Genomic DNA, 22,376 nt, shown 5'->3' with positions numbered 1-22,376 from the left:
CCCTCACTGTGGGTGGATTGGGACCAGGTGAATACACACTAGCGGATGTACATATGCCATGGGTCTGTCACAAAGAAAGTGCCAGGAGAAATGCGAAGGAAGCAGAAGTGACCCCATCACAATCTTATTTGTGTAACTTGAGATTATAGTCGTAGAGAGCAATTCATGTTTTGCAAGAAAACAAATGGTAAGGTCTTGTATGAGGTTTCTAGGGGTGCTAGAAAATATCACAGACTGAGTGGCCTAAAACAAAAGAAATTTATTCTCTTGCTGTTCTAGAGGCCAGAAGTCTGAAATCAAAGTGTCGGTATGGTTGTTCTGGAGACTCTGAAGAAGAATCTATTCCATGACTCTCTCCTTGCTTCTGGTGGTGGTTGGTAATCTTTGGTGTTCTTTGGCTTGTGGGTACATCACTCCGGTCTCTGCCTTTGTCTTCCTTCTGTGTGTGTCTGTGTCTTTCTCTGTGTCCACATTTCTCTCTTCTTATAAGGACACTGGTCATGTTGGATTTAAGGCCAACTGTGATCTAGGATGACCTGACCGTGGCTTGATTATAGCTGCAAAGAGCCTATTTTCAAATAAGGTCTGGGTAGACATGAATTTTTTGGTGGGGTAACTATTCAACTGAGTATATCCATCAGACACATGAGAATGGTTGGCCATATCAGGGAAGGGGATGAGAATGGGAAACGGTGATAAATAGGTTTAAACAAGCAAGCAAACAAGAAATAAACAAAAGATGGGCCTTTAAGGAATCAAGGATTGTCCACACAGTCAATCCCACAAAAAAGAAACTTCCTTGCATCAGTCTTGGCTCTAGATTCAGGAATACAACAGCGACAACAACTAACCCTAAATAAAGTGTCCCTTGAGAATTTTTAACTGCAATCTGGGCTTTGCATGGGTTTAGAGCGAGAATTTACACTGACTGCAAGATCCAAGGACCACAAGAAGAGAATTCATTGAGTTTGAGGTAGTAATGATTTGGGGGAAACTCCTGCCATTTGGCTTAAGTAAATACAAATGCTCTTGGAAGAAAAAAAAAACCTCTTTATTCAGGTCTTAGAGAACTTCCAGAGATAGTTTCTTAAAAACCAAGAGGGATACATAGTGCATGGAACTTCTACACATGTAGAGAAAGAAAATTAAGGCAAATTACAATCATTGTTAAAGATGGTAAACAGAGGGAAAAAAATAACTTGGAAAAAACAACTTACAGAAAGCACAAAAAGAGTAAAATGAATTCGAATATTTTAGTATTTACCATCTATATGTATATGTGCGTGTGTGTGTGTGTGTGTGTGTGCAGGTGTGTGTGTATATTCTAAACTTGGTTTGGACAGATTGTCAGAATGGCTTAAACGTAAGTAAAAAACAGTGATATGCTTTTTAACTGAAACACCAGAACACATAAGCATAAACATGAAAAGATTTATTAGCAAATAGTCTGTAAAGGCTCATTCAAATAGCTCATTCACGGAGCTATATTCATGTCAGGCAGAATATGCTTTACAGTGAAAAGGTTTTACTAGAGTAAACCCAGAATGTAAGATTAAGTTAGATGGGAAATTAATGGTGTTCATTAGATTACAGAAATTAAGGAAGAAAAAGCATACACACTTTGCAATTGATATAGAGGAGTTATTCAATACAATTTAGCATTTATTCATGGTAAATATTCGCAGTGAAGTAGGAGAACTTTTAAAATCTGATAAAGGCACTTCCCTAAATAATCCATGGCAAGTCTCATACTTAATGATGAACCTTTAGAAACACTTTAAAATAAGAAGCAGAACAAGGATGCCTACTCAAGCTGCATCTTTTAAACTTTGTACTGCAATCCTAGACAAAGCAACAAATTAAATGAAATGAAGGAAGAACGTTATTACTTAGACATGAAATTCTATACAGAAAGCCTAAAAGATCTACAGGCAAATTATTAAAATTATTAATAGTTTCTGTGAATATAAAATGAACACAATTTAAGTTGCATTTCTAGGTAGCCATCAGAATATGTGATAGCATTTAAAACAAATAGAAATACGGTACCTGGGAGATAAATCTAAAACCAGATATGTAAGACTCTTGCAGATGAAATATATAAAAGTTCATTTAGGTCTTTAGATTGTGCAATTTGTTGGCATCTGATTGCTCATAATATTCTCTTATTATTGCTTGTATTTCTGTGGTGTGGGTTGTGATCTCTCCTCTTTCATTCGTGACCTGATTTATTTGGGTCCTTTCCTTTTTCTTTTTGATAAATCTGGCTAGGGGTTTATCAATTTTGTTAGGTCTTTAAAAAATACCTAAGTAAATGAAAATACATACCATGTTAATGGATAGGATAATTGAATACCATAAGGGAGATAATGTTCCCCAAATTGATCTATAACAATTCCAAATGGAATTTCCATTGGTGTATCACAAACTGAAGTTTTCAATAGAAGATCAAGGGACCGCCAAGGCCTCCCTGAAGAAGCACAAACTGGGGAGGATATTCACTGGATACAAAGATTTAAGATGAAGCTAGAATAATTAATATCTTGAGGATCCTCTTGGATGGGACCTTTGGCTGGCTCTTCCCCGCAAACAGCAACCACAAAACCCCACTTACCTTTGCCAGCTACCTGTGGAAGTAAACCTTGGTCCAGTGCTGGGCCACCAGGCAGGGAGGACATACAGTGGAGGTGTGTGGGAATCCCTACAGCCCAGCTCAACTCCTCTGAAGAAACTTTCTCTCTCTTGCCACCTTTTGAAGGAAGGAGGTGGGTGACCGGCCCTTGCAGGCAGAGGTGGCATTCTGCCTCCTGCACCCACAGACTGCTATGTCCACCACATGACTTCGTGATGGGGGCGCCCAGCGTCACTGCTGTTTTCAGCTTTTCAGGCCCCTCGGGGTCCTGCCCAAACAGAAAACTCTGAGACAAAAAGGAAGAGTTGCATATCGTGTGCTATTACAGTGATTCTAAAATAGTTGGTGCTGTGACGAACGGGACCAGAGCAACTCCTGCTGACTGCTCATCTCTGTTTCCTTTGCGTGTGCCTTTTTTGCTCGGCGGGGACAGTGGTTATTTATCAGCAGAAATCACTGAACGTATTGAAGCACGGAATTAGGGGTTGTGCTGGGCTCGTCTTCAAGTGACGGTGATTTGTGGCCTGCATCAAGAGAAATGGCGAGTGCCGAGGCCCAGGCTCGGGAGGATGTGACAGATATGGATCTGAATATCGGCTCTAAGCAATCCAGCTGTAGAGCTTGTGTTACTTAACTTTTCTGAGCCTCAGTTTTCCTATTTGTTAAATGAGGACAGTGACGTCCCCTTGCAGGGACATGTGTGACACTTTCAAAGCCCAGAATAGAGGGCTGAGGTTGTGAAGTGGTGGCTTAAGGCATCATCTTCTCTTTCCTTTGCTAAGCCTGGAATAGAGCAAAGGTGTGTGTGTGTGTGTGTGTGTGTGTGTGTGTACATGTTCTTCTGTTTGTGTCTGTGGGTCTGTATGACTCTGTTTCTCTCTATTCCCTATGTACTGCACATAAACAGTATCAGATAGCAATCATGGTAACAGATGGGGATATTGGCCAACTAAAGTTACAAGAGAGTGGCTCTTGCCTTTGTTTTAGACCATACCTGCTGAAGCTCACCTTCTATGATAAGGAATCCCTGATACCCCTACCTTCCTCTTCCCTATTTGCTGGCAGCAGCCTAGCATCTGGGTCCTACGTGTTGGAAGTGATAGATTACCCTTTCTGTGCATGAGCGCAAGAGAAATAGGTGGAGAGAGGGAGGGACGAGCACTGAGGAAAAGTTACTAAAACAAACACTCCTGGAGTGTCCTACTGCTTTCTTGGGACTCTGGGCATTGTAACCCTGGGATGTTTCCTCTCCTAAGGAGAAGGCTTCCGGGATTGAGTGAACAGAATTTTTTTTTTTTTTACTGCAATTTCACAGCTCTCTTTTGGTGGGTGTGATGTCTTAATATCTTGGGGGTATTTGAGCCTTAAAGAGCACTTCCCCGATAAGACTTGTTCTACCCCCTTCCCTGAATCAGACACTTCTCTCAATGCAATTGCCTTACTTTGGACCTAGGCTGAGATCTATCTCCAGACTTCTTGTCCAGCTGCATGAAGGCAGCAATGGTCACGAAGCATCAAGGGACAAGTGGGGTGATTCCCGTGAGTGAGAAGCATGGCATCCATGTGAAGGGCTGACATGAAGAGGGCACAGGTCCCCATGGAGACGCGTTGGGATCCCCTCATCCAGAAAACCAGCTACAGAGGAAGGAACCACAGGGAGATGGTCTAAGGAAGGGATTTGGATGATCAGAGCTCTCTACAGATGACAAGGCTAACATCAAGAGGCAAACGTTTCCTTATTGGATGTGAACAAAAATGACATGGGGACCACGTAGTGGAGCTATGGTAGGAGGGTCCCAATTGTCAGATGAGATGCTGGCTCAAGTAGTTTTATATTTCCTATCAACTCTGGAGGGCATGGATTCTAGGGTCTGGTGTTATTCTCGCCCTGTCCCCATTCAGGACCTCATGGCCTTTTCTTCAGTCTTTGTGGGATGGTTTTGGCCGGATCCTATTGAAAGAACTGAGGTACATTTGGAGGAGACACGGGCCGTGATAGTCTGTGTTGGAGTGTGATCCTTTGTAGGTTGCAGTGAAATATTTACCCGGAAGAGTTGGGATTTGTGTCATCGAAAGGCTAAGTTCAAGTCCTGGGAGCACAGTGAGGCCTTTCATAGGAAAAGGGGACAAAAGGAAGGGCCAGGAAGAAAATGAGGTGTAAAGTGGATAAAAGTGAAGGGTTGGGGCAAGTGGAGGGAGAAAGCAAAAGGGAAGGAGGGGGAGACAGCCCGTCTGAGCAGCAGCAGGGCACCTGCAGGCGTGGGGGCAGCCCATGGCTGGTCTGTTCTGGGGCAGTGGTCCCCAGACAGCAGGATTGCCCTTGGAAGTCAGGATTGCCCTGACCCCACCCATCAGGAGTGCGGGTCCTGTGTGGAAGGTTTCATGTGGTGCCCAGGGCAGTTACTGAAGAGCGGTCAAGAGTAATTCTGGAATAGGCACTTCTCTAAAGAAGACATCCGGATGGCCAACAGGCACATGAAAAGATGCTCAATGTCGCTCCTCATCAGGGAAATACAAATCAAAACCACACTCAGATACCACCTCACGCCAGTCAGAGTGGCCAAAATGAACAAATCAGGAGACTATAGATGCTGGAGAGGATGTGGAGAAACGGGAACCCTCTTGCACTGTAGGTGGGAATGCAAACTGGTGCAGCTGCTCTGGAGAACAGTGTGGAGGTTCCTCAGAAAATTAAAAATAGACCTACCCTATGACCCAGCAATAGCACTGCTAGGAATTTACCCAAGGGATCCAGGAGTGCTGATGCATAGGGGCACTTGTACCCCAATGTTGATAGCAGCACTTTCAACAATAGCCAAATTATGGAAAGGGCCTAAATGCCCATCAACTGATGAGTGGATAAAGAAGATGTGGTTTATATACACAATTGAGTACTACATGGCAATGAGAAAGAATGAAATATGGCCTTTTGTAGCAACGTGGATGGACCTGGAGAGTGTGATGCTAAGTGAAATAAGTCATACAGAGAAAGACAGATACCATATGTTTTCACTCTTATGTGGATCCTGAGAAACTTAACAGAAGACCATGGGGGAGGGGAGGAAAAAAAAGAGAGGGAGCTGAGCCAAACCATAAGAGACTCTTAAAAAATTGATAATAAACTGAGGGTTGATGGGGGGTGGAAGGGAGAGGGGAAAGTGGGTGATGGGCATTGAGGAGGGCACCTGTTAGGATGAGCACTGGGGGTTGTATGGAAACCAACTTGACAATAAACTTCATATTAAAAAAAAAAGAGTAATTCTGGATAATTGAGAGGTAAACTCTCAAAGGGAGCACAAGGCCTGGGTAGTTCGGTTAGAATGACAGAGGAACTTTGCAGGCTCAACTCATTTCCCAGGGGATGATTAGTGAAAGCAGCCCTCCGGGGGCACTTACCCCCTTGCCAGGCATGCCCCCCACAGGAATCCCTTAGTGGCCACAACATTTCAAAACGACAGCTGTTTTTCATTTGAGTTTCACATTCGATGAGACAGAAATGCAGGAGGAAGAAAGGGAGGGTCAGAGCCATACAGCCACTAAGCGGCCAAGCTGGGCATCAAGTCTGGGTCAGCCTGACCCGGGGTCCTCAGGCCACAGAGTGTTCAGGCTGGAGAAGACACTTGAGCGTCTGTCTCCCAATCTGCTGTGTTTACAGAGGGAAAACCGAGGCCTTGCAGAGGGAAATGCAGGGCGTTCCTTGAAGGCTCACATTTGGGCAGAGCTGGGATTTGAAGGCCTGGAAGCTTGACCCAGGTCCCCTGCTCTTTCTCTTTTGGTCTGGGTACTGAGCAGCCCGGCTTCCTGCCCCGGTTCCCTCATCGACGGCTGAGCAAACCCCAGCCTGTTTCCTCGGGTGTAAACGAGAGTCCTTCAGCGCCCGTGAATTCCTGGCTCAGGGCTGCTATTATCAGGACTGATTACATGGCTGGGGAGCGCTGAGCCTTTTCTTTTCTTTTTTTTAAATTAAAAAAAAAATATTTATTTTGGGGACACAGAGAGACAGAGTGCAAGCAGGGGAGGGGCAGAGAGAGAGGAAGACACAGAATCGGAAGCAGGCTCCAGGCTCCGAGCCGTCAGCGCAGAGCCTGACGCGGGGCTTGAACCCTGCGTGGGATCATGACCCGGGGCCAAAGTCAGACGCTTAACCGACTGAGCCTCCCAGGCGCTCCGTGCGGGGCCTTTTCTTAGGGTTTAAAGGCCACTTAAAAAACACTATTAAACATTATTAGTTTTTTAAACTACCCTGATCTGTCTGTAACCAGCACCACTTAGAACGATGTGTATTTAAAAGTAGAGAAATGATCCAAAATTTAAACTACAATTCTTGTCGTTTCTTGGTCAGCATAAGGAATATTGAGTTTTCTAAGTGCTCGTATGAGATATGAAATACCTGGGCAGCAGAAGCAATTTGCTACTGAAAGTGGAACCTTGCAAATCAATTATCAGGAAGTAGAACATGCATTTTCTCCTCAGCCAAAAAATTTACTCTTCAGAGTGACATCTGGCTGCTCACCGCACATCACAATCAAACGACGGGGATCTCCTGCAAGGTGGCTCTGCATCTGGGTGAAGCCAGAAAGAAAAACTTCTTACCTGAAAAGCTGTGAATCTTTTAAGGCATATGATTTTGTATTTTCAAGACTGAAACAGCCTTAGGAATTTGAGGGGTTTCAGAAAGCCAAATTTAACTGCAATTCATCCCCTGATTGAATCACGCCAAGCAAAAATCCCGAGTTCCTCTGGGTGACACTTCATTGCAATTTTGGCCGGTCTAGGGCCCGGGGCAGAGGCTCAGATGGCAGGAAGCTGGCCCCAAGAGGGCTGTCTCCAGGCACCCAGTGGAGGCTGCTCTCTTTCAATGCTATGGGGATATGTCATAATACAAGATTGGGAAAGGAGCTTAGGGTTTCTTGGCAGGGTGATTCTCAGTTCTGGCTGCACAGTGGAATTTCCTGGGATGCTTTTTTTATTTCTTATAAATGTTTAAAATGTTTATTTGTTTTGAGAGAGAGGAAGAGAGCAGGGGTGGGGCAGAGAGAGAGAGAGAGAGAGAGAGAGAGAATGAGAATCCCAAGCAGGCTCCATGCTGTCAGCACGGAGCCCGACGTGGGGCTTGATCCCTCGAACCATGATGTGAGATTATGACTTGAGCTGAAATCAAGAGTTGGATGCTTAACCAACGGAGCCACCCAGGCACCCCTGGGATGCTTTTTAAAACCCATGGATGCAGGGCCCTACTTCTAGAGACTGTGATTCAGGTGAGGCCGTTGGAGCTCAGCATCTGTATTATTTAAAGGATCCCCGGGTGATTCTAAGGTGCAGGCAGTGTTGGAACCCTGGCTTCTCACAGAGAAGTAATGTGGGGATTAAATGAGGAAAAGAAGAAAAAGCATACCCAGAACAGTTCCTGGTACCTAGGTGCTGAAACATGGTGGCTTCCCTCCCCTTGTCTCCGGTGGTGACCACTGTCTTTGCCCCTCCCCCATTCCATTGATCTCCTTCTTCCCATTGTTCCTGTTCCCTGCCCCCTCTGGGTTCCTGATGAACTCATATAGGCAAAAACCTTTGCAAATCCCATCTAAGTGCGACCCTGTGTGTGTGTGTGTGTGTGTGTGTGTGTGTGTGGCACAAGCACATGTGTGCAGAGTGGATTCCATACCCTCTTCAGAGGCAGGTGGCTGGGTGGGAAGCGTGGATTCTCTGATTTCCAGCAGGGTGCAGGGAGCTCATCCTTTGTCCACCAGGGGAACTTCTTGGAACATTCGCTGACATTGTAACTTGGGCGTCTAGTCTGCCAGAGCAGACTGTCCTCGGCTGGAGACGGGGGGCCTGAATGGGGGGAGAGTTGCATGTTCCTATGGCTTGGAGATGGACACTTGGGAGTGAAGAAGGGAGGGTGATTCCAGGCCCGAGCTCAGCATTGTCCAAACACCCTGCGTGGGAGGGGTGGGCAGCCCGGAGTGCTACTGGCTGGAGACAGGGCAGCAGAAGCTAGGAGGTCCAGGCATGCGTAGTCAGTCGGTGCCAAGGCGTCTTGCTTTTTTTTCTTGCTACCTTTAGGTCCTTGGGCCTTGGTGCTATTGCATATTTAGGCACCTGGGCCAAGAAGACATGCACTGAAGTGTCCTTTTCTAGCGTGAGGCACGGGCTCTTTCATCTCTCGAAGGGTCACAAGAGAAGCCACCTGAGCCAGGGTGTGAGATGTTCTTGCTTCATCATGGCTGATCTCAGGGAGCAGAGGCACACAAAGCCCAGGCTGCCCCTACTCAGTGCTGTGGCAAATGGAATATGAATTATTTTCAGGGTGGCCATAGGGAACTGGTTTCTCTGCTGGCTAGCTGCACTGGCCTAGAGACCCAACCAGCCTCTTCAAACAGCCGATAAACTACCCTATGTAGCTTGCCCACCTTGGCCTGTCCCTCAAATGCCCTTCTCTTCAGGTACCAGGTGAGGGACCTTTCTTGGAACGGCTAATTTCTCTGATATGTCTCCCTCCTTATGTATGTCCTCCTCGTATACAAATATGCTGTCCATATAGGTGATGTGATGACGCTCCTGTTAAACATTTATTTGATGACTTGTTTGCCTTTGTAGTTAAGAAGTGGCTTTGGCTCTGCTTTTTAGTTTCCTTTAAATTGTAGAGGATTTCAGAAAGCCCAAATAACCTTCGAAGACTGTTTGAAACGAGCTTAACTTTATGTTTAAGATGAGCTTTAATTGACCATAAAGATGAAAGATTCTTACCAAAGACGGGTATTGGAAAGACATACATCCATGGTTTTATTTCCTTATTACTGTTTGTATTGGAATTAAACTCTTCCAAATGAAGAGTGTAGGAGTAAAATTATGGGCCACTTCTGAGATTAACGCCCTTAATATGGCGCATCTAGACATAGAGAGAGCTTTTCATCAATACTCTGCCAATACAAGTCTGCTGCCCTCCGGGGTGAAATCGCTCGGGGCTGGGAGAGTAATTTGATCTTGGAGTGACTTTAATCAATGTGCTCCTGTTAAGCAAATATTTCCAATTTTTTCAGCAGGTTTGTTTGCTGTGTAAATTTCTTTTCTCTGCCAACATGCTGAGCTGGCGCCATTAATTTCCACAGGTGGGATGGGGTTGTTGGCTTCCCTGGGTTACTTCTTGGTGTGCTGGGAGCTGGGATAAAATTTCATGAGCCAGTCCAGCCAGCTGCTGAGCACCTGGGGCAACGTTTACAAATGACTTGGGGTGACCACCCTCTAGCACCAAGTGCCCCCCACGTTGATGAGGAAGGTTCAGTTGTCTGAGGTTTACTTTGGATGCATTTTTAATCATAGTGGTTGGCAGAGACAGGAAGTCTGGGCCAGGAATGAAATCTCTGAGAGCCACAGATGTTCAAGCTCGGAGGAACTTTCTGGAATGACTTCTCCTGCAGATTCTGCCTATGGCAGTGGAGGAGATTATCTGAGGTCTGTTCCTAAGTCAGTAGCTTAGGAGGCAGAATTTCGAGATTCTGTGCCCCCATGTTTCAAGCTATAGAAGCTGACTGCATACACATTGCTAAAGCATCGTTGAATCCATTTTTGTCTGCTCTAGTTTTAGCCTTCAGTGGGCACAGGAACATTCCTTTTCAGTGTGTCCCTAGATTTATGTTGTTAGGAGAAAAAAAAAGCAAAGCTGAAGTTCCACAGAGGGAACGGGACAGAGAAGTGCTTGTGCCCATGTCCCCATATAACACCCACACGGAGTCATGCCTGGCCCAAGAGGCCAGCCTGACTCCATGGGGCTCTGGGGGGGGGTCAACTCTTACCTTTTTCTGATAATTTTGCTGGTGAAAGGGAAGTGACTCCCCGCCCCCGCCCGCTGCAACGTATTTGCTTCCAGTTTCCCGTCTTCAAATTTTGCCCATCTTCAAGGCTCCCCCCAGATGCTGGGCTTAGTAAGCTCAAAGCTCTGTATTCTGTACTCTTATGGAGCTGGGCATTGGCTGCCTTATTCCATTGCCTTTGGTAGCTGTTTTGAAGACAAGGACTCTCTTTTGAGTTGGGTTTCCAGCTCCTAGCTCAGTGTCATGCACATGGAGAAAGCCCTTCAACCTGAAGCTCTGAGTAACCATCTTTGGCCCCTGCTCACCTCCAGCAAGTTGGCCCAGCAGCTGGCGTGTGCACTTCTGTTGGCCAACACCTGTGGCAAGAAATGCACCTTCTACAGGTTGGTGGCTGACTGGGCATCATCACAACGGAAGCCAGGTTTCTAGTCAACTTTTTAGAAGATAGTGCAGACTGGAGAACATAATAGCTATAATAGATCATGGTCTTTTGACAAAGATAGTGGCTTGGGGTGAGAATTTTTCACTTGTGACAATGATCAAAGCCACCTCTTTCGAGTGCCTTTTCTGAGTTGGCCAGCGCTTTCAAGAACGTTCTCTAATTTTCCCAACCAATCTATGGGGTAGATGGGAAGAGGCACACTTCAATAATGAGCAGTTAGGTTTGTGAGGTTTTAGAGGTGAAATTAATTTCCGACACTAGACCTAGACCTGGTGAGATCAGGGCTGCTTGGTTTCAGAGCCCTTGCTGCCCTGCGTTCCGGTCCTAAAACACTTCTTTGTCCAGAATTTGGGTTTCAAGGTATGTAGAAGCTGGAGATAAAGACCAAAGTCTCACTGATGACCCACTGACTCTTCATGTGTGAGATTTGGGTTAGAGTTTTGCATACAGACGGGGGCTCATTCCTTAAATATTTTTTTTTAATGTTATTTTTGAGAGAGAGCGAGAGTGAGTGAGCAAGCTGGGCAGGAGCAGAGAGAGACGAAGACACAGAATCTGAAGCAGACTCCAAGCTCTGAGCTGTCAATACAGAGTCAGATGTGGGGCTTGAACTTACGGACCATGAGATCATGACCTGAGCCGAAGTCGAACACTTAACCGACTGAGCCACCCGGGTGCCGAATGGGGCTCATTCTAATCTGGCTTCCTTGGTCACCTCTTTCACACTGGTCTACAGAGGATTAAACCTTCCACAACTAGTTGAGTCGAGGTATGCTCCAGACCATTGTTTCCGTTGGACATACCAATAAATATTCAAAATTTGGTTCTTATGACGGACCAAGGAAGATACACAAGAAATTTTTATTTTCCCTACATGTCTGTTTCCCGCATTAGAGTTCTTTGACAACTTTGCTGCTCTAGGTGAGACATTTCCAATCTGACGGACACAGTGGTGAACTAGAGTGTTTTGTCCCCTAAAGCCAGAAGAACTTATGTGTTGATTTCCAAATTGCCAAAGCAAGGGCTTGTAGTACTTGGGTCTATAGATAATTGGTTGGTATAAATTAATGGATAAAATGTTCCTAACACATAAACGAGGCCAGCTATATGGTAAAACACACAACAGCAGCTTATAGACGGTTTGCATATTGAAGGGGGTATTTGAAATGATGCCATGAAACATGAAGCAGAACACACACACATGCACACACTGGCAGACACTGCAGTAAATACCTGTGAAAGAACTTAGTACTTGCTCATAGTAGTAAAGACCTTGATTAGCAAAACAGGACACCTTACTGGAAAGTGCACGGCTCTTGACCTCCCTGACCCCGCTTCCAGGGTTATATGTCAAAAGCAGGACTTTTGGGTTAAGAGAGCACACTGAGAAAACACATTTCTCCCCTCCTTGATTTCCGCTGGAAAATAAAACAGAAGCTACCTCAGCGCTCTAGTGTGGCATCCACATTCTGGAAACTTCGAGGAATTTCTGCTGCAACGATATTCCTGGATCGAGGAGGAATTTGCCGGCCATTTCACTTCCTTAAAGAAACAGCTTGCTTGGGCCATGAGTCTGCAGGGGGGCGGCGGGGGGGGGGGGGGATGCAGTAAGAGATCTCAATGAAACTCCTAGTATAGGCCTGAGGTCCCATATATGCAATTCCAAAATGTGAGTCAGTTTGAGAAAGCAGTTTCTAATTTTTAAAAATTTAATGTTTATTTATTTAAAGAGTGCAGGGGAGGGGCACAGAGAGGGAGAGAGAGAGAATCCCAAGCAGGCTCCAGGCTGTCAGTGCAGAGCCCCATGTAGGGCTCCATCTCAATAGGCGTGAGATCATGACCTGAGACAAACTCAGAGAATTGGACGCTCAACTGAGCCACCCAGGTGCCCCAAGAAAGCGTAGCTTTGTTTTCAAACTTGACACCAAAATGGATTTGGCCGCATAAATCTAACCTGAACTGCAATGGGTCAGGGCCGTGACATTGTAACCACAGAAGAAAAAATTCCCATTGAGGAAGCGTGAAGGGGTAATTGCGCCTTTGGCCAGCACACATCTACCCAAAGAGCTGAGACAGGGGCTCTTTACTCCGTGAGGGACTGTTTAGGTAGAAGCTTGTGCTTGCTGAGAACAAAGGCACAGGGACAACTTTGCATGTGAATGACCCAGCCACAAACCCAAGCTTTCACTGTACCTTCCTCTCTTGCCCTGTGAACACGGCATGTTCACACTGGTGGGGTGGTCTATTTGCAGGACAACAGACCCAGGGAAGAGACTCATCCTGGCCACAGAAGTGGGCTTGGGGGGTCACTGGACAAAGAACTTGGATTCCCAGGTACCCAGAGTGAGGTCCAGGCGTGGAACGGGAGGCTCAGGTTGCGGGCTGCATGTGGCCCTGGCCCCATTCAGTCCCTGCTCTGTGTTTCCTCCATCCATGACCACCCCCGGGAGTGGGTGACTTCAGCACAGCATCTAAACTCTTAAGATGCAGCTTATTCGTGGCAAGATTAACACCTTCTGTATCTTGGAGAGTTGCTGTGACAATTAACTTATTAATTTATGATCTATGAAGACACTTGTGGAATAAATGCTCCAGCTATACACAGTCTAATGGGATTGTTACCTTTTATGAACACTTCCCTGACTGTTGCACTGAGGCGTGGTCTGTGGCAAGGTCTGTTGGTGCCCTGATGTTTTCTTAAAAAGTTCTCTCTTCCTAGCTTCGTATGCTCTTCCATAGACCTATTTCTGAAATGTTTTTAAAATTACTAAAAACTCTATCGGTATGTTCTAAACTTCTTGGGGAAAGTGTCCCATATATTGGTTACCCATTCATTGTGCGTCAGGTTTCTCATCGCCAGGGTATTGATGGGCTCTTCCTGGTTAAGATCTCTTCTCAACCCCAGAGGGCACTGTGGTTAGCGCAGGATTTGTAGGGCTGCCCTAAAAGATTTGCTTTTGTTCAGTGTCTTTCTAAATTGGGGTATAATTACTTAAAGCAAAATAGCTTGGGGGGTTTTGACCAATATGTTTGACACCCATGTAGCCAATCAAGATGTAGGGCGTTGCCATTACCCTAGAGCAGGATTTCTTGCACTATTATTGACATGTGGGGGTGGATCTTTCTTTGTTGGGGGCTGTCCTGTTAATTGTGGGGTACTTAACAGCATCTGGGCGCTAACTGCCAGAAGCACGAAGATCAAAATGTCTCCAGACATTGCTAAATGTCCCCTGGGAGGCAAAATCAACACTCCCCCCCCACACACACACCCGTCTCTCCCCTCCCCCAGGTTAGAACCACTGCCATAGAATATTCCTTCCTGGCCCTTTCCCATCAATCCCCCTCCCTCCCAGAGGTAACACCTTTCTGATTTCTAGCTCTATAGAGGAGTCTTGCTGTCCTTGAACTTTACATAAATGAAAGCACACAGTATGCACTCTTTTGTGTCTGGCATCTTGATCTCAACATACTGTCCGTGAGATTCGTCTGGGTCATTGTATCAGTCTCGCTATATCAATATATCAAGGAATGTCGTCCGTTTCCCCTGCTGATGGACGTTTGGGTTGTTTCCAGTGCTTGGCTATTATGAACAAAGCAGCTGTGAACATTCTGGTACAAGCCTACGTGTAAACCCATGTGTTCATTTCTCTTGGGCAAATACCCAAGTCGTACGGTAGGTAAATGTTTAATTCTGTGACAAAGTGCCAGACTGTTTTCCAAAATGGTCCCATCACTTTATACTCCCTCCAGCAGTGCACTTAGACGTGCCGATGGCTCGTCATCCTCACCAACACTTGGTGGCACCTGTCTTTTTAATGTTAGCTAGTCTAGTGGGCAAGTGTCGTCATTGTGGTTCTAATTTGCATTCCTGTAATGACTCATGAGATTGAGAGTCTTTAAATGCGTTTCGAATACACAGGGCTGACAAAAGAATATGTAAAGAACCCTTAGAAATCAGTAATAAAAAGACAAAGCGTCCAATGACAGTGGGCAAAATACTTGAACAGACACTTCACAAAAGAAGCCAGTATGAAAACCGTATCTTTGGCTTTGTACCCTTCTCCAATTCACACTTGTCACTTGTGTGTTGCACATTGTTCTTTGTTTAACAACGGTGCTTCAACGTGCCAAACACGTTCCAAGCGCTTGACAGTGTTAACTCACTGATTCCTCAATATTAACCTATCTCGTTCTCAAAGCAACCTTATCAGGTATTATCGTCATTTCACAGAGGAAGAAACCGAGACCTAGTGAGGCTAGGAGGTTGCTTGCTAAAAAGAGCAGCTCGTCCACGGAGGATCTAGATCCCAGCCCAGGCAGCCTGCCTCCAAGCTCTTAACCACTACGCATGCTTCTCGCTGCAAGGGGGGAGGCCACAAGGGATGTCTGCTGCAGTTTTTCAAGTTGAATTTGCAACCGTTTATGAGATCAGGAGCACTGGGGTTTAGATACCCAGAACGCAGGATCTTTATTTTTATTTTCATAGCTGTTTCTATTTCTGATGGCGACGATGCAAATTTTCACAGTGGAGGTGCCTTTTAAAGTCTCCCACAGTTGGGACTTCGATGCCCCCAGGAAGGTGTCTTTCAACTGTAGTGCTTCTTGTGGTACCGAGAAAGGCTTTGTAATGGTTTTTCAGGAAGAAAAAAGGACAAAAAGCCTCTGTCTGAGGGTTGTCCAGAAAAGATTTGTTCACTCTAATCAAAACCTTTTCCTCGATGGCATTTTCCAATATCCTTACAAATCCCTCCCATCCCCTGCCCATGTCAGCAGTAGTGATTGAGGTTAAAAGCTGCCTTTGTGCAGCGAGATTCTGGCTCACCTGGGCTTTCTGCCTTACTGCTCCCTACCCACTACATGGGGGTGGGGGGGCTTAAGCACCATTTTACTGGATACTACTAGCACTTTCCTAAAATAAAAGAAAAACATTTAATGAGTCAGCCTCTTCTGAATATTCTTACCCCTTTGGATTGGTCTCATTTTAATACAGCAATATTTCCATTTGTACTTAGGAAAGACTATTAAGTATGTAGACGTATGTCTTTCTATAATCACAGAGGAGTATTTCTGTAAATGAAGGGAACTTTATGCATCCAATGAATCCAACAAATATTTATTGAGTACTTGCTAAGTTGCCAGGCACTGTGGGAAGAAACAAATTGGAGTGTAATTGGGCTCCTGCCATCAATATGGTGGAAACATGGGGTCAGATATGTTAAATGTCAATTACCACGGAGTTTCAAAAGTTCTTCACCAGGGAGGGAGGCGATAGGGAGAGCTTAGAAGAGAGCATGGTGGGAGTATCCCTTCACGGCCCAGATCTCCAGATGTCCTACGCCATGGTAGCTAAGCACCTGGGCATTGACGGACTGGTTGGATTTAGAATGGTGACAAATAGGCAGGTGTGAGGCAGCACCACAGGTACCTAGGGGAGCACGGTTAAAGACCTGGAGTTGCTTGTCCGGTTTGTTTTCACAGAGGTTGAGAGCTGGGAAGACGACGGCTGACAGCATGGAGGGCCCGCAGTGGCACTGGGCAAGGGAATGTTCCATGGCAGACATGCACAGACCACTCCTACAGTCTCCACACAGTAGGAGGTGAGAAGTAGACAAGGGTCTTGTACATCCTCTGGATCACTTTCTTAAAAAAAATGTTTCATGCTTATTTTTGAAAAAGAGAGAGACAGAGCGTGAGCAGGGGAGGGGCAGGGAGAGAGGGAGACACAGAATCGGAATCAGGCTCCGGGCTCTGAGCTGTCAGCACAGAGCCCGATGTGGGGCTCGAACTCACCAACTGTGAGATCATGACCTGAGCCGAAGTTGGACACTTCACTGAGCCACCTGGGCGCCCCTAGGATCACTTTTTTTTTTTTTTCCTGAGGCCACATGTGAATATTAAAAAGGCTTCAAAATTCAGGGGGTAATGAAACTGCCAGTTACAATATTGAGGATGAAGATTTCTCTCCACATAGGCATGTTCTCTAGTGATAAAGAAAAAAATAGTGAAGCTGTTTAGGTTCCCTCTTCTGATGCAGCCTTTGGCCTACTCTTTTGCTTTTTCTTTGAATATTTTGGAGGAAGTGTTGACATCTGAGAGTTTTCCAAAAACAAACAAACAAACAAACAAACAAACAAACAAAAAACCAAATACTCCCATGCAAGGGGATACGGCCAAGGAATTGGGTTTTGTGTTCAGGGCAGCCTCTGAAAGGGCCCGGACTTCCCCGAAACCTATTGCAAAGGGTAAGTTGATTTGGCATAAGAGATTGAAATTTAGCAAAAGGAAATGTGCCCCAGAGTAACCAGTGGCCCCAAATTATGAACAACTGAAATCATTCCCTCTCCCAGCCTGAAGGGTCTGGTTGCACCACGCCAAACAGCCTGGGTGTCGGCTTCGTACACAATGTCGTTTTTGGCTCACAGAACATTGCAATCGGCAGGGACACAGAGAATTCCTTCCGGTATCCGGTGCAGAGAGAAGTAGCAACACCACACTCTCCAACCTCTGCTCCACAGCTTGGTGCCTTTTAAGGTGAGCTGTGCGTTGAATAGTCTGGGCTTTTCTTCCAGGGCTCATTAGGGTGAAGACACAGTATGGAAGGTGGCACATTTTTCCACCAAGCGAAGTGTTCATTAAATAAGACGCTCTTTTTCCTCCATTTATCCATAGAGCCAGGCAGCCCACGCATGGCACCGACTCCCAGTAGAAGCCCTCACTGCCACGGGCAGGGCACTGCAGTGGACACAGTGGGCCCCAAAACATATACAGTACGGTCTCTGAACATGGACATCACACCTTGGGTTTGGAGGAAAGATGTGCATCCTTCAACACATGTAAGATTTACCAGCGTGGTATGAACTGGGTGAGAACAGAGGGCCCGAGGTAATGATCGTTGGGCTAGGCAGCTGGGAAATGCTTCCATGTTGAAAGGACACTTGGCCTTGATTTGTGGGGGGATCTGGCTTTTGCCAGGTGGAGAAGGAGGAAATTCTAGAGGGCATACCCATACCCAGTCTGTGGGAAGATACAAAGTACCCCGAGTTTGGGTGACAGGAGTGGGGAGGCAGGAAGAGCTGAAAGATGAAGTTGGTAAGGCTTTGCTTTGGGGCCATATTGTCAGAGGTCTTACCATATGAGATAGGATTTAGACCTGGTCTGGCAAGTCTTTTCGGGGGGGGGGAGCGGTAACACTGGACATGCTCTCCGGGGAAGTACGATGAGAGCAATATTTTGGATAGACTCTGGTAACAAAGGGGAGGGGGCTCTCTGGCTCATGGCAGGGGCTGGGAACGAGAAACTGCTCTGGGAAGCTAGTTCGCTTGTGATTAAATGTCAGTGGTTTGCGGTGTGGGGAGCACGGGCTCTGACCCCCGACTTCTTGGGTTTGAATCCCGGCTCTGCCACTTACTGTTTGCATATTCTTGTGCATGTTACCTAGTCTCTCTGTGCCTTGGTTTTATTATCTATAAAATGGGGACAATAGGAGCAACCAGAGGAGAGTTTCTCGTATTGGAATGTGAACACACATTGGCTTCTTACAGTGCAGATCCTGATGTACTTGGCCTGTAGCAGAGCCCGAGATTCTGCATCTTTAATTAGCTCCCAGGTGGTGTTAATGATGCTGGTTCACAGACCACAGGCTGAGTGGCTCAGTGGCTCTTAATGGTTGTTTTGAAGATTATGTGAGTCCACACATGTAATAAACACCAAGAACAGCACCTGCCATAATAAGTAGCCATTGTTAGGACCCATAAGAAAGACTGGAAGTGTATCTCAATTATTGCTTTACATGTGCTTTGCCCACTAGAAAGTTTTCTAAAGACATTTACTTGCTACCTAAGCTCTCTTTCTGGCCAGATACCTGCAGAGGGTTAGCGTGGCTTTATTCTGGAGGGAGAATCCAAGCCACCCACAGCGATGGGCCAGATGATTCAGCCACCGGGAAAAATAACTTCACAGTGGACAAAAGTTATCACTGCGGATCTTCCAGCTCTCCATCAAGTTGGAAGACGGGACACCTGGCCTTTTCTTTCTGAGCAGGACATGGGACTTTCCATGTGCAAACAGCTAGGTAGACAGTGGAGGATCCTTTCAAACCCCAGGGTTTGGGCTCAAAAGTCCGGGACAACCTCCAGCAGCTTCTACCCTTTTTCTTTGCAGGAATTCTAGCTACGGGCACTGTTGGGGTCGGGATAGGCTACCTGCTTGGCTTTCCCTTACAAGAAGGAGCAACGCAGTGCAAACGCACGGCCTTGAATTTTGCGGAGAACCTGGAAAAACGGGCATATGGGCCTGGATAACAAAGAACGCATCAGTCACACTTTGTAAGTACTTGGAATTTTGTTTGCAAAAGTGAGGTTCTGGCCGAGAAAAGGACCCTCAAATCTCTACCCTCCCCCTCCCCCAGTCATCCCCGTTTTCACATTCATCTGCTCTTGCTTCTGCTGTGAAGAATCAGCTCCCTGTGGGGAGTGAAGAGTGGTTCTCTGGCAAAGAGCAACACAAGAACCCCTCGCGAAGTGCTTTAGAAAGCCACTATACACGGGAAGGAAAGAGGTTTTGTTTCCAGCAGAACTTCTACACCGTGGACCCCTGACTCTCAGCAAAAGGCCAGCGCTGCTGAAAAGAAAAGGAAAAACAAAATTCCACTAAGAAAAAGGAGCATTGGCTTTGGAGATCCAGGCCACAGATCATTTCTCTATGGCATTTCCAGTATGTGGAAGGAAAAGAAAAATAGGAATTACCCGGCTTGAGATTTGGCTAATCTCCTGATATTTCATTGGAAGACCATGATCGCTTAACTATCACCCGGACCAAGTGCCCGAGCCTCAGTGTTAATGTCTGCACAATGAAGATGAAATTCAAGACTCATTGTGAGCATTCCTAATGCTCCTCATGTACCTGGTACATTCTAGGCACTCCAAAAATGTTTGTTGAATGAATGAATGAACAAAGGGATGGATAGATGGATGGATGGATGGATGGACAAAACTTGACAAGCAGCACTTTGTTTACGTTTTAAAGCCCTGTGTATCTTTAAAGGTTATTTTTATTTATTTTTTATTTTTTTAATGTTTATTTATTTTTGAGAGAGAGAGAGAGAGAGAGAGAGCATGAGTGGGGGAGGGGCAGAGAGAGGGAGACACAGAATCCGGAGCAGGCTCCAGGCTCTGAGCTGTCAGCACAGAGCCTGACGCGGGGCTCGAACTCACAAACCGGGAGGTCATGACCTGAGCCGAAGTCGGTCGCTCAACAGACTGAGCCACCCAGACGGCCCTCTTTTTTATTTTCAAAGGCTAATTTTAATTGCCACTTCCTCCCAGAAGCCCCTTCCATTTTTCCTGCCCACCTTGCCCTCCATCCCTGCGTGACATCATAGTGATGAGCAATTCTCGAGTGTGTGTGCCAGCCGCCGTGCCAAGTGCTCTGAACACATGACTCCAGCACTCACACACACAACAGTGAGAAATTCCTCTTGCTTCATGGGCAAAGACACAGGCCCAGGGAGTTAATGTTTCTGACTCAAGCTAGCAGTTTGGTGGGTCCAGTGTCCCCAGACTCAGGTGTGGGGGATGCCCAAACTTAAGAGAACCTTGGCGCTTTTGCATGGAATTACAGAGACCACCCGAGGGCCACGTTTTGGAGGGCAGCTCTTTGAGGCTGTCACTATTTCCTCCATCACTCCTTGCTTTCCTCCGAGAGATCCCTGGAGAGCGTAGGAGGTAGGAGGCTACCTTTGGGTCTGTACGTGTAGTTTATGCCTGTGATGTGGGGAAGGCAAGTTTTCTATTTCAGCTTCTGGAGGATCTCACGCTTCCCGTGCCCTCCCTGGGCAGTCAGACATGGAGCCCAAGGGGGTATTGGGGTTCTGATTTGTCCTTTTGGGGACACTTTCCATAATGGGGTTTCTCACACTTGACATTCTCCCGTGAGATGGGGGCTGACCAACGAGGAGTTTGAAGAAGTCTTGGGAAACCTCGACTCCTTGCCTCCCTGGTTAAAACTTGGTTATTAGAGTGCAGAAAATCTTATTTTTGCTGTAAAAAGAAAAATAAAACAGAGGGCTTGCTAAGGCTCCTATGGTTGCTTTTTTTTGTTGTTGTTTATAAGAAATCTTTGGTACATCCCCTTTTCCTCATGGTATTATTGCCATGCCTCAGTTTATCCCCTCACTCTTGAGTTGGTGGGCAGAATTTTACCACTGGTGCTGCCCCTTCCTTGGCCTTGGTTCTGCCCTTGACCGAGGCATGTCTCTCAAAACCTCTCTGTTAGAGACCCTGACTCAATTTTCAGCCTTTTCTTCTTGAAACTCCCTCCTCTCTTTTCTTCCATGATCTTTCTGCTTCTCTGCTCTTTGAAGCCAACCTCCCTGTCCTTTAAGAGACGGGAATTCTCCAGAATCATGGCCTCAGCGCCCGGGCCACCCTTCTCTCCCAAGCTTATCTTATACGTGCCCATGGTGTTCCCCCATATTCCCGGCTTATACACGTTCCTTATACGTGCCACATCAGTTCCCCCATATTCCCGGCTGCTCCCCGGAGTACTAGTCTTGTACGTGAAGACGCTTTCACTTTGCTGGAACTTTTTGGTTGACACACCGATCTCAGTGCCCCTAAATCGACTCCTGCTCTGCCCCCCACTCAACACTGTCTCTTCTGTCTATGTTTGAGTTCCGTTTCCATTTCTCAAAGCCGGTTATCTAATGAAAACACGTCTCAAATATTTGTCAGTCATCTACAGAGGCCAGCTGTCTGAAAATGTGAGTGTTCGTTGGGGAGGGAGAGGAAGACAGTGTCCCTGCCCTCAAGGAGCTCACAGTCTAGCGGGGGAAGCGGACATGCCAGCCCGTGGGGACGCAGCAGCAGGACACGTGCAGTGGATCCGAGCCCGGCTGGGGGAGGGGAGGCGAGGAGGGCAAACATTTGTTCTGTCCGGCTGGGCTGCATGTGGGCCGGGAGACTCCTAGCAGGTATAAGGCCCGGTTGGAAGTCTGTAAAGCCCGCATTCGCAGCATTGGCCTAGGCTCCGTGAGGGACAGCCTCTCATGCAGAGGTTTATGTGACGGGGGACAGCAGGACATTGTGATTCGGCTCACTGAGGAAATGCAGCTTCACTTCTGCATTTTTTCCTTCTTGACATACATCTTTTTTACAGTCGTTTTTGTTTGTTGTTTTGTTTTGTTTTTTGTGTGTTTTGTTTGTGTTTGTTTTGTTTTGTTTTGTTTTGTTTTAAACTCTAACGCTACTCTGAACCCTGAGGGTGCTGCTTGGGGTCAACTTTACCACTTCCTGAAATCTAATGACATCTTTGAAACAGGGCATTTCTGTGAGTGTAACTTTCCTATGTTTCTCAGTGTATTAAATCCAGAAGATGGATCTGTCTCCTTTAAAAAATAAAATCAGCTTCCTAAAGAGAGGCCTCCAGAGGACTCAAAGGCCAAGCCTCCCATTTTATAGACAAGGACACTGAGGCCCACTGACATCATCCTTTGTTT

The 22,376-nt window shown here is 46.3% G+C and overlaps 1 long non-coding RNA gene across 3 annotated transcripts; it reads right to left on the bottom strand.

Annotated features, from left to right (window-relative positions):
• Positions 1–1,417: 1,417 nt before the first annotated feature.
• Positions 1,418–14,185, bottom strand: LOC125910268 (uncharacterized). 3 transcript variants are annotated; one of them, XR_007453922.1, is made up of 3 exons: positions 8,292–14,183; positions 4,075–7,194; positions 1,418–2,900 (listed from the first exon to the last, which is right to left on the bottom strand). It is a non-coding gene; the product is annotated as an uncharacterized LOC125910268 (long non-coding RNA). The 3 variants fall into 3 exon arrangements; XR_007453923.1 differs by having other exon boundaries at positions 1,418–4,267; positions 7,023–7,194; positions 8,292–14,174; XR_007453921.1 differs by having other exon boundaries at positions 1,418–7,194; positions 8,292–14,185.
• Positions 14,186–22,376: the final 8,191 nt, after the last annotated feature.

Source organism: Panthera uncia (assembly GCF_023721935.1).
Source record: "Panthera uncia isolate 11264 chromosome B3 unlocalized genomic scaffold, Puncia_PCG_1.0 HiC_scaffold_1, whole genome shotgun sequence".
Taxonomy (NCBI): Eukaryota; Metazoa; Chordata; class Mammalia; order Carnivora; family Felidae; genus Panthera; species Panthera uncia.
This window is presented reverse-complemented; position numbering and strand designations above follow the sequence as displayed.